Source organism: Anas platyrhynchos, chromosome 3, assembly GCF_047663525.1.
Source record: "Anas platyrhynchos isolate ZD024472 breed Pekin duck chromosome 3, IASCAAS_PekinDuck_T2T, whole genome shotgun sequence".
Classification (NCBI taxonomy): Eukaryota; Metazoa; Chordata; class Aves; order Anseriformes; family Anatidae; genus Anas; species Anas platyrhynchos.
This window is the reverse complement of record NC_092589.1, coordinates 120,736,040-120,748,207: the sequence shown is the minus strand read 5'-3', so window position 1 is coordinate 120,748,207 and position 12,168 is coordinate 120,736,040. Positions and strand designations below refer to the sequence as shown.

The following is a 12,168-nucleotide window of genomic DNA, read 5'->3' as shown; positions in this document are numbered from 1 at the left end:
CTTTTACAAAGATTTCAAAATGAACGGAGCACCGACTCTCATCAGAAGGCAATTCTGTGATTCTGTGAAGCTAAAACACCTTAAATCATCTTAAAGAAGGTAACAGAAGTTTGAGTTTTCCAGCCCTAGCAGGTTTTTTTGTCTTTTTATATTTTTTCCAAACCATGTTTAAGTATGAACATTCCCTGTCTCTTCTGCTGTGACCAGCTCCCTCTCCATGCATCCACTTCTGGCTACTACTGGACACAAGATACCGGACTAAACTCCTTGGTCTACCCAGGCTGGATGATATCCTGTTCTTAGATCTTCCCATCATTTTCCTAAACATGTCACCAAACTCCTATGAGTTATTGCCAGAACTCTAATTAAATCAAAGATCTTGACTTCTATCATTAATATTTACCCTTTAATTACCTGCTCCTACCTGTAAAAACCTACGAGATTCAGATGTAACTGAAGTTGCTGTCACATCTGTTCTCGGTAATCTTGTCTAAAAAGGAGAAATAAGAAACGTGTCAACAGTTTTCCTAAGTAGGGAAATCATTGCACATTCTGAAGAAAAGCCCAATTAAGCCTAGGGCTAAGTCTCCATTTAGACTTGGCTGGTGAAGGTCCAGAACAAACCCAGGACAGCTCTCAGGCCCCAGAAGTCTAAAAGCTCAGTAAACAGAAGCAACCAAATCCTGAGACTTTTTGCTGTGCTGGACAATCACCTTGCAAAGGGACCTCTAAAAAAAGCAACAATAAACAAAATTTACCAAACCCTAAACGCTTCTATCTGAGCTTGCTGATGCAATCAGCACAGTGACATGATATATTTGATCCCATCAGTCTACAGAGACTTGGAAAATGCAAAGCTCAGGAAAAGCAATCTATACTTGAGGGTTAAGAGCTGCAACTGCATCCAATTAAAAAAATATAAAAAAGCTGTCTTTCAGACCTGGAATTGATGAGACTGAAGCCAGTGATGGACACCTGGAATTCTGGAAGCAGACACATTTCACTGTCCCTCAGAAAGGACAATTAAATAGGGTCTGAAGGGTCCCAATGATGTCAAGCAGCAGAAGTTCAAGCTAAGCTTCTGGTACAAACATACATTTTCTCCCTTTACTCAATGTTTGTGTGCCAGAACCAGGCAGTATATTGCGTATAACAAAAAAGAGAGTCATTTTCAGGTGCACTGATAAGCAGTGTAGTAAACACTAGCATTTGCTTAATTATCTACTAATGCCTAGAATTAAGTTATTCTTTAAATAGGGATGGAAATAGGGATAACTGCATGGTATCTGCCAGTCTTTTCTGTTACTTCTTTTAAATTGCACTTACTGTGTTTACATACATATGAACTGAACAGACATGAACTCTTGAATATATTTGCTAACTTTACAGGTGAGTTTTGCTCTATAACCTGGGAGGTCCTACACTATAAAGATAATAACAGATACTATGAGCCTCCTTGGGACTGCTCAGGAGCCCCACTCGCAGTCCATTAGGGTTGCATTGCTTTGTGCAAAGAGAACTACAAAGAATTACAACAAAGACCTGACCGACACCAGAAGGCAGGCACAAGTCAAAGATATAAGTTACACGTATAAAAATGAAAAATCATACTTATATTAAATCCCACTACACTACAGAGAGTGGCTGACCATACCCTCTGCCTGTTATCATTCCATTTACAGCCATGCTGACAGAAATTTAAGGAGAGATCTAACAGAAAACTGTCAGTTTGGTGGATATTTACCTACGTGTATTTACGTAGGCAGAGGTATGGAGGCATTTAGCACTTCTAGGTGCGAGGCACCACAGCTAGCAGACACTAGTCAAGATCTTTATAGTAAAGATTTGCATTAACTTAAAGCTTGTTACAAAAGAAGAGTACTCCAATCCATACGGAATCCTAGTTCAGTTTATTAATTGGAAAAAAAAAACAACGCAACAAAACACCATAAATAACAGTTGATGAAATACAATGGCATGAAACTGTAAAAATAACACCCCAACTGCCACGACAGTCCTTTTGCTTCCCTCTGACAAGGTGTCAGCTGGAAAAAGCAACAAAGCGAGGTTCATTATTTTCCTGGGCGATTCATTATTTCTCATACTGAAGGTTGGGAAAGATGAACTTAAACTCATTGGAGCTGTTTGTTTCTAACAACACATACAGCATTAATTTTTTTTTCCTTAATGCTTCCTATGCTACTTCATGCTTCCAGGTAAGAAAGACACAGACTGTAAAGTGCAATGCGATTCGATGTAAATCTTGGTCTCTCTTGCATGGCATTTCCACGGGGGTAAAGAAATGGCATTTTTTTGCTTAACAACCCTGAGAAGTCCTTGGGGAGATTTCCACAAACAACCCTGTGAAAACTGATCTCTTTCTACCGCAACCTATCGGGAAGGATTCAAAGCAGCATAAATGTGACCTGCTTTTCTCACACCTTATTGCTGGGAGGACTATGTCAACACATTTAGGTAATAGTGCAATGACACACCTCCTCTGTCTTACCTTTGTTCCTCAGGAGAGACCCAAGGGAATTTCCCCAGAGAACAGCCACGGCTGAGGTTACCCGAGGTAAAGCACAGTCCCCGTCTGCCAGCAGTGCCACCTGGTTTCACCCACAAAAACAAATGCTGCGATGCTTTTCAAGTGACACAATCAAGGTTATGCCCCCAGATACACGTTCCTTCTTTTCCCCTAACAGCAGCCTTTGCTTTCCTTACACACTTCAGCAATCTGCATCACTGCAGCCCAGCCGCTTGTCCTGACATTTGCTCCAGGACTGCTGTTGGGTTTTGCATGGGAGCACACACCAAACTCTCCAGTCTGAGGCCATACTGGATCTTCCCCCCTCCCTGGGAGAGGATAAAGCCATTTTAGTGTACGCAAAATGCTCGATGAGGATGACGTCAGTAATACAATTGAAATCTTCCCCCTCACATTGCAAATCCTCCAAAAATTGTAATAAAAATTTTGAGATGTCATTTGCCGGCTTGAGGTTGAAGAGCTCCAGCACATCTCATTTTCAAACCGTTCCTACTGTTTATATCTGACAAGTCTTCAGAGTGCAGTTTGATGGCTTGATCCGGAGCCAGTTTGGCCCCATTTATATTTAGTAAGCGAAACCGTGCCAGGGAGTCTTCCAAAATCCAGGAACGTGATCATCTACATGTGTAAATTGTTAGCAGACCCTAGCACAGTTCTGGTCTGAGTCAAGCAGCAATTCCCAGCAATTCCTGGGAGAAGACGGAGCCAGGAACTACTCCCAGGAAGCCGTTCAGATGTGGCTCGGCTCTTCTGGAAGGTAAGGAAGATTAACAGCACGGACAGAACAGCTCTGAGCCAGCTGGCTTCACCGGCAAAAAACAGTCCCAAGTAGACTCAATTAACAGTATATGCAGGGCTAGGACTTGATCTCGAGCTTATTCCTTTGATTTTGCATCTTTTTTTCTCTGATGTAACAGCCACCAGCATTTCATCAGGAATCTGCCCGAGGACGGCGCGTGGCCAGCAGCAAGGACCCAGGCAAAGCCCGGGCGCTGGTGGGAGCAGATGGGAAGGGGCAGGCTCCATCCTGGCAGAGCACCTCCAGCTAATGGAGGGTTTTTGGCACTGCCAACAGCCTGCTTGGTCACCCCTGGTGTCCCAAAGGTGCTTCTTGCAGCTGGCTGGTCCAGGTCACAGACCCGCTGAGGTTGGAGGGGGGCTCTCGATACCACCCAGTCCCAGCTCCCTGCCCAAGCTGGACGAGCTGCAGCAGGCTGCCCAGTCATATTTTGAATAACCCCAAGGGCAGAGACTCCACAGCCTCTCCGAGCAACCCATGCCCATGATCACACTGCATCCCAAATCAAGCTGCCTTTTGGTCTTACACCGTGGGCTCTGCTCAGTCTGAGGGGCAGATCTGCAGGAGGGAGCAGCCTGCCCCGAGTCCACCGTGAGCAGCAAGTCACCACAAACCCACACATGCTCAGGGGCCAAGCAGGCAGCTGGGAAGAGCAGAATACTCAGGCTTCGTGTACTTCCTGATGGCTTTCAGGCTGCCTTTACGCAAGCAGTGGCTATTCTCTTCCCTAAGTGCATACGTCAAGACTATCTAAAAGCAAGACACAAGCTTTAACCCGTAACTCACAGGCTAGGCAAGAGAATGGAGTTTCAAGGAACACACCGGCAGGTATTTCAGGGCTTCACGTGCAAATGGCAAGGACTCAAGGTAGATAATGTGTGCTAAGCACGTGATACAGGCACATGTTAAATTAAAAGAGGAGGACTGGTGTCAGCAGGCAGGGGTATTGTGGAATGCTGCAGATACTGAAGCTTCAGATAGCCTCAGCAGCAGCAGTCTGCAGAGCTACTTTTAAGTAAGATTATGTGAAAATGGTTTCAGACTTCTTCCTAAACATTGCCTTTGCTATTCCACTCTGCCTGAAGAATTCAAAAACTGCTCAGAATCATAGAATTAGAATCATTAAGGTTGGAAAAGCCCTCTGAGATCATCTGGTCCAACCATCCCCCTACCACCAATGTCACCCACTAAACTATGTCCCCAAGCACCACGTCCAACCTCTCCTTGAACACCCCCAGGGATGGTGACTCCACCACCTCCCTGGGCAACCCGTCCCAGTGCCTGACGACTCCTTCTGAGTACTTGAGACACTTCTGGGACCTGTGTCAGATATATACGTGTTCTGAAATTCATCAGCCAGGACTTCAGTAGGTCACACCATACATCTCCTAACAGCGAGTCCAAGATGGGTGAATTTTCTCTCCAGAGTCCTCTCTACTGAGCAAATTTGTTCTACTACTTAAGAGGCCAATTCCTTTGCTGTTATTTGCTGTATAAACTCTTCTCCTCTAATTACTCGGTATCTATCACCAAGTAGGAAGAAATGAATTACTTCTTTTGTACTATGCATTATATATAACTAAGACCATAAAAAGCCCCATCATTTATTATTCAAATCTAAATAATGATCTCCTGCTGCCTTCTCCCTCTGACTACATGCTTGAGTAAGTAAAATATAAGATCAATACATCTGTTCAATAGGAGGCACTGAAGGCAGGCCAACGAAGTAAAGGAAAACCTATTTAGAAATGCAGTAGCTCATAATGACAACTTAAACTTCACAACAGAAAGCAAAGGGGTGTTAGAATTACCCTTTTCAACTAACAGATTGGGGATGCAAACAGACTTCATCTTGGGAAAATAGCTGTAAAGAGCACAAGGGTTCGTGGTAGTCAGCTAAGCAAGCATCCCCGGTGTGCCGCCGGAGCAGAACAGCCAGATGCAATAACCACAAGCAGGAGGAGGAGCAATTTCTGGGAACTGAGGGGGGCTCTGCTGCACTTGGCACTGTAAGAACACAAACGGAATTGCATTCAATTTTTGGAACTGCAATTCAGGAGGGAGGTTGAAAATCAGGGATGGTTCACTGAAGAAACACAGGAACGACTGAAAGCTGGAAAACATGCAATTCACAGAGATAATCCTCACTCCAAACCTCCTACTTAGCAGACAAAATAAGTGGTGGTTTGATGGCAACCTACACGTACATTTAGCTTATTTGTAATAAAAACACACAGCAGTACACAGCACGGATATAACAAACTCCAAGGAACAGAAACCAAAATGAACAAATTCTACTTAGAAATATCCTTGCAGATTTTGAATAACAAGGGCAATAAAGCACATGAACTTTCATGACTGTGGCAAATTCCATCTGTTATAAATGTTAATTATTTTTATAAAATACCTTTTTTTTTTTTAATATATTTTCTGCTTTGCACAGGGAATAATTCAAAGAAATCTCCCAGTCTCTGTTGCATTTGTGGTTCTAGTTAAATGATTGGGATGATTCATTTAGACATCATGAACTCTGGTTAAGGAAATAACTGTAGTAGCATTTCTATATGTGTTTTGAGCTCTTTTGCTCAAAAATGTAAGGGAAAAACTTCACAGCAGGACAAGTTTTGGAAACTTCTGTCTGTCATATATATACACAGTGACTGAAGGTAAATCTATGATACAAAACCCATCAGACTCAGAAGTTGGAATTACCAGCCAGATTCAGGAGGTGAAAGATGCAAATTCAGAGCCACACTTTGGCAGGCAACCAAGGCCAACGTTCTCCAGCAGCTAACAAGCAGCCATGAGAAGCTGCAAGGTAGCAGCTTCTGTCAGAATGACTTATCAATGCAACACGCATTTCCTGCTTTTCCTGCTGCGTGTATTTTGAAAAACTATCCTATAAAAAGTAGGAATACATGTATACCACACTATACCAAGAATACATTACATCTTACCACAGAGGGTGATTTCTTCTTTTGCTTGTTTTTCTAATCTGGGGTAGGAACTGGGATTAGGAAACAAGAAACTAACCCCCCTCTCCATAATAAAAAGTTTGAAAGTGTCACTCTACTTTAAACCCGGAAACCACAATATTTAAAATATGCTGTTACAATGAGAAAATTTTGAAAAGAGTTGAATTGTTGACATTCTATTTCTATTCTGCAACTATTTAGACTTCTTCAGTTTCAAATAAAAAGGGCTTTCTGTCACACAGGCAGATATTGCTTGGAACTGAATATCTCAATTTTGTCTGATTTGCGCTTTTGCACAAAGTCACTGAAGACCGATTCTACTTTCAGTGTAGCGTGAGTGACCTTCATGCAAATGTGAAAAGCAAAAAGTGGGAAAACATTACCTGCTATTTCTATTGTTAAATAGAAAATACAGTTGATTGTAAAAATGCGCATCACCTTCAGTAAAGGAGACAGATCTAAGTTTCTGCTACTTGCGTAATTTTTCTTTGTTTTTGCACATGCAACAAAAGAAAACAGATGAAACCTGTACCTGTGGGACAAACCAGTTCAATGCACAGCTGAAACAAACCTGAGAATGGAAACGTACTTACAGTTATCCCTAGGTGGCAAAGAACCAGACACAAAATTCTCTGTAATCCTTTACCAGTCCCCTAAAATATCCAGATCACAGAATTGTTCAAATATTTCTGAAAAATTATGATATCTGAATTCAAATAATGGCTATGACTGCAGTCGCAGGAAGGCACTGAACACTGACTTTGCAGACTTCTGTAAAATTCCAAGTGCCAGATGACTGTCAGCAGTTCCTCACTGTAATGTACTACTTTCTGACACTGTATTTGTAAGAAAAAATTAGGAATTGTTTAAAAATAGCTGCTAACACTCCTCCAATGAGAGCACCAAGGGCAAATACATCCACGGATATGCTGAGCCAACATTTTCCTCCTATAGAAAGGGAACATAACTGTAGTAGTAAATTGGATCTCACCACTCCATTCCGGTGCAAATCATGTGAGCAACTTCCCAACAAAAATTACATGTATATATTACAGATCGATTACTGGTTTGTTCTCTTTGTTATTTTAATCAGCAGAAAATGGCCAATTTCTGTTCTTATACTACTCAAAAGTGTTGGTTTTATGTTTGTGATTAGGAGTGAGAAATGTGATCTCTACTTCCCTGGAATATTTTGAGTTAAGTTTTCTACAAGCCCTCATGGAGATTTTACATCTGTTTAACTATGACTAATTTTCCTACTAGCACTGAGTAGTAATCCTGCCAAAAGCTATCTTGATGTGAAGAAAGGCATAAAACATAACCCAACTAAGTGTAATCCGACAACAATTTCAGTCAAAAAACTATAATTCAAAAATAGCAGGCTAAATATTTGCCAAAAGGAAACATTTCAAATGCATTTGGATACAATAATGGTGCAGACCTGACTGGGTACCAAAGACAAGATTAACAGCTCCTGTCAGCCAGCCTGGCTTTGCCTGGGCGAGGGGACCAAAGGTTTCAACTTTTTGCTCCATCCTCTGGAGATTTACATTATTTGAGCTGCCAAAACGATGCACAGACTATTTTAATTTTTTGCTGTAATTTACAAAACAGTTTACAGCATATGCTTCTGTTAAGATGATCAGGATTAAATGAAACAGACACGATAAAAAGTTGAGAACTAACCACAAATCTGAGACCATACACAAATACCCGAGATCTGACAAAATGCTGTGTACCGCGGGGAGCAAATCCCTGAGCTCTGTGACGAGAGCCGATGGCAGCAGGGGCAGCGTGTTGTTTGCAGCCACTAACACCCAGCCACGGCCGGGTTTCTGCTGGTTTGGCTGCCTCACACCTCAGGTGGCTGCTCAGAGTTGGCACCCAGCTCCACCATCACATTCCCAGTAACTGGGAACATGTAAATTACTCACCAGGACGAAATGTCACGATAAGTTCTGCTGCATCTTTATGACAGGCCCATTAGTACTGGCTTATGTCGTGAATGTGGCATTCAGTGTGGTATCACTGGTATTGGGTTTAGGTTGGATGTTAGGAAGAACTTCTTTATGGAAAGGGTTGTTAGGCATCGGAATGGGCTGCCCAGGGAAGCGGTGGAGTCACCATCCCTGGAGGTCTTTAAAAGATGTTTAGATGTAGAGCTTAGGGATATGCTTTAGTGGAGGACTTGTTAGTGTTAGATCAGAGGTTGGACTGGGTGATCTTGGAGGTCTCTTCCAACCTAGAAATTCTGTGGTTCTGTATCACAGCCTGGAGGGGCCTGCACCCACCCCGCTCCGTGCCCACACAGCCGTGCCCCACAGCACCACAGGGAGCCCGGGGGGCTCCTGAGGGACAGCACCGAGCATGGGCACAGGCAGCAGGCTTGGTTTTAAAAAATAACAATAACGAAACCAACAACAACCAAACAAACAGCCAGCCTTACATTTCACTCCTTCCCCCCTTGAATTAAAGGGCAAAGCACAGTGCTCACTCAGGGAAGCCTGGGCCTGGCAGCAGGGCCGCCCCAGGCCCTGTGGATCCCATGTCCAGCCACCTGCATCATGGCCCTGGGGAACCTCCAAGCCCTGCTGGGCCCAACCCAGCCCTCTCCTGTCACAGCAGGGGGCCGAGCTCCAGCAAGGGCAGAAAATGTGCCACTGGTGTGCCATGCCACACCAGAAAGCATCTCCTGCTGACCAGAGGGGAGAAGGGGACCTGCCGGCTGCCCCCTCGAAGCCGCGTGAGGGAAGGGAGCAAGGAGACCAGAAAGAAAGGCAGTGACTGAAATACAAGCATAGGCACCCAATTCACACAAGTAAAATGCAAACCCCTGGACATTTTGACCTAAAAGAGAACATTAATATGCAATTCATAAATTTTAAGTACCAGAGATGGATGAGTGCATCAGAGCCTGACCCGAATACAGAAATCTTACGTTCCACCCACTTACTCCAGCACTGAGACGAGGGCTTTAGGTTTGCCTAAAGCAGAACTCCAGCAGGTCTGGATCTAGGGCACCAAAGAGAAAAGGTCACTGCTGCTTCCCTTGGCTGTTACGTTACTACCTTGGCCATAATGTGCTAAAATGGCAATGCCACAGTGCTGAGCCACAGGCAAAAGCAAACACTTCTGTACTAACACTGTGCAGTGATCACTGTAAGACTGATATGCTGTACGAATAAACAAGAAGTGTATGTGTATATAAATATATATATATGCATAATTATAATTAAATTACTTGGAAGTTCTTCCTTCTTTTGCTGGATTAACAACCTTCTTAACAACCATTAACAACCTTCTACCAGCCTGAAACCAAGCAGAGATTTATCTCAAGTAGTAACAAATGTGTGTACTCACAGAACGGCACATAAAAATTAAATTAAAAATAAACTCATAAACACATAAAATTTAACAAACTATGACTCTTCACAAAAACCCTTCTAGATCAGGAATAATTCAATGCATCATCACATGGGCTGTGGGGCAATGGATCACGAACACCAGCTGCATCACCATGAAGCCTCCAGCAGCACTCACACACTGCTCTATGAGGCTCTTCCTTCCCCATGCAGTGCAAGAAAGCATTTTGGGTCATTAAATACGTTAACATTTAAAGGACGAGTTAAAGCTAGTGAAAGGCACAAATTTTTGCCATTGCTTGTAAAAAATGTTCAGCATTTTAATGCTGTTCATCACCAAACAAACTTGGGAAAGTAAAATTCACTTGCTGAAAGTTAATTGAAAGTCATTAACACAATAACAACCCTTCATCATGAAACTAGTCTTAGTGATAGGACTCAGACCTGGACCACATTAATGAAAACAGAGGGTAGCTGTGTGAAACGCCTACTGGGAGAGGATTTTTAAGCTTCCTCATGTCCAAAGTGATGCTTGGCAATACTGAAATCCAGAGAAGCAGCCACAGCACAGCTTCCTAGGGCGAATATCAGCCCACTGCATTACTCAGGAAGGCCAAGTCCTGCACCTCGGACAAGACAACCCTGTGCTAACGTACAGGGTGAGAATCTGCTGGCTAGGAAACAGATTTGCACAGGAGGACGTGGGGGTCCTGAGGAGCACAAACTCACCAGCTACAGCAGCAAGGCTGACCACGTGCTGGGCTTTGCCAGCTGGAGCAGAGCCAGGAGGTGAAGGGAAGGGATTCTTCCTCTCTGGCCCTGTGAGACAGGGCCTGGAGCACCGTGTCCTCCTCTAAGCTCCTCAGGACATGGAAGAGCGAGTGCAGCAGAGGCCACCGAGATGGTCAAGGTCTGAAGCGAGCAGCGTACGAGGAGAGGCTGACGGAGCTGGTTTGTTTGGTGAGCAGCAGGTTCAGGAGGGCCTCGTGGCTGCTGTGACCACCCACCCAGTGGGTACGAAGAGGAGCACACGCAGAGGATAACACGCAGTGGAGGTACAAGGGATGTTCTGTTTAGATATTAGGATACATCTGCTCAGAGTGGTGGTGGTCAGGCATTGGCATTTGTGTCCATGGAACCTCCATGCTTGAAGATAACCTACCTGAGGTGACCCTGAGCAACGTAATCGAACCTCAGAGGTGGACTGAACTTCTAAGCTGCAGCAGAAGACCTCCAGCAAGCTCTCCCTAGTAAATTATTCCAGAATTTTAGAATATCAGCTTGGCAGAGCAGGTATCTCAGGCAATTTATACAATGTAAATACCAGCCTACCACGGAAACAAACAGAAAAGATTTCAAAATACAGAAAAACTTTGCTCTGTCATGAAGAATAAGGACAGCCACAATCAAGACATGCAGAGCATCCAAACCTCCCTACCCTGAATGCTTTAATTGGAAGTCTGGCCAAAAGGTGTCAGGCCAAAAAAATAAAATCCCATTTACAGGCCCATCAGGCTGAGACAGATGCCAGCCCCACAGATTAAAGGCTGTTACCAAGTCTGGTGAAGAGCTGCTATGTGTTAATCCAGATAAACACTTAGCCTGGGCAAAGCAGCAAAATGACTGAGAATCAAACATTAGAAAATTGTCCCATCCTCCAAGAACAGCTCAAGAAAGGCATGTAAATCCAGTAAGAATCATCCTCCCAGCGTGGGATAAAGATCTCTCACACATCAGTTCCTCAGTAGTCTGGAGCCCAATCTGCTATCACACAGGGAATGAATTTCAGTCTAAGGCAATTAAGGAAATGAGCATGGGGTATCCACCAAATAAAACCACCACTGTGGAGATACCTAAAAACATTTATGTTCTGAATAAACAGCGATCACAAGCACTGTAGGAAATACAGAAACATGCCTCCTTCACTGGGAATTGAAGGAAAATTCAGTGTGCCAGGTGTTGTATTCAAAGAATATGAAAGTCTGGGAAAATCTCTGCCTTAAACATGTTCAACTGCATAACCTTTTTTACAATGCAATGTCATCTGCCTTCTGTTAAAATCTTTACATTTTTTAAATGCATATTTATGTAATTTTGGTTAAAAATGCCTATCCCATTCCTCAGCAGTGACAGAATGAGCATGAAAATCAAAAATAAGCGATCATATTCCCAAAAAATAAATTCATACCAAATGCTTATGCATCTTAGGATAACACAGCAAGTTTCAAAAACCACAAAAAGATAAAAATGACAGGTTGCCAACATTTCACAACTGTGTGCAAGCACCTAACCAATGACGGTAATTAAGACATGCTCGTCAGAGTTTCACATCACCTTCTGCAACTTCAACTGCCTCCAAATCAGCTCGGCACCTGCGTGCGTACAGAAAGCACACACAAAAACTTTCAACGTTGTGCTTTGTGGGAGACGGGCTGGCCGGCACTATTAATTATGCATGCCAATAAAAACCACGGCCATAAAGGA

At 43.4% G+C, this 12,168-nt stretch overlaps 1 protein-coding gene across 13 annotated transcripts in view; it reads right to left on the bottom strand.

Annotated features, from left to right (window-relative positions):
• DTNB (dystrobrevin beta) overlaps positions 1-12,168 on the bottom strand; it is a 194,579-nt gene that overhangs the window by 109,863 nt on the left and 72,548 nt on the right. The window lies entirely within an intron of this gene.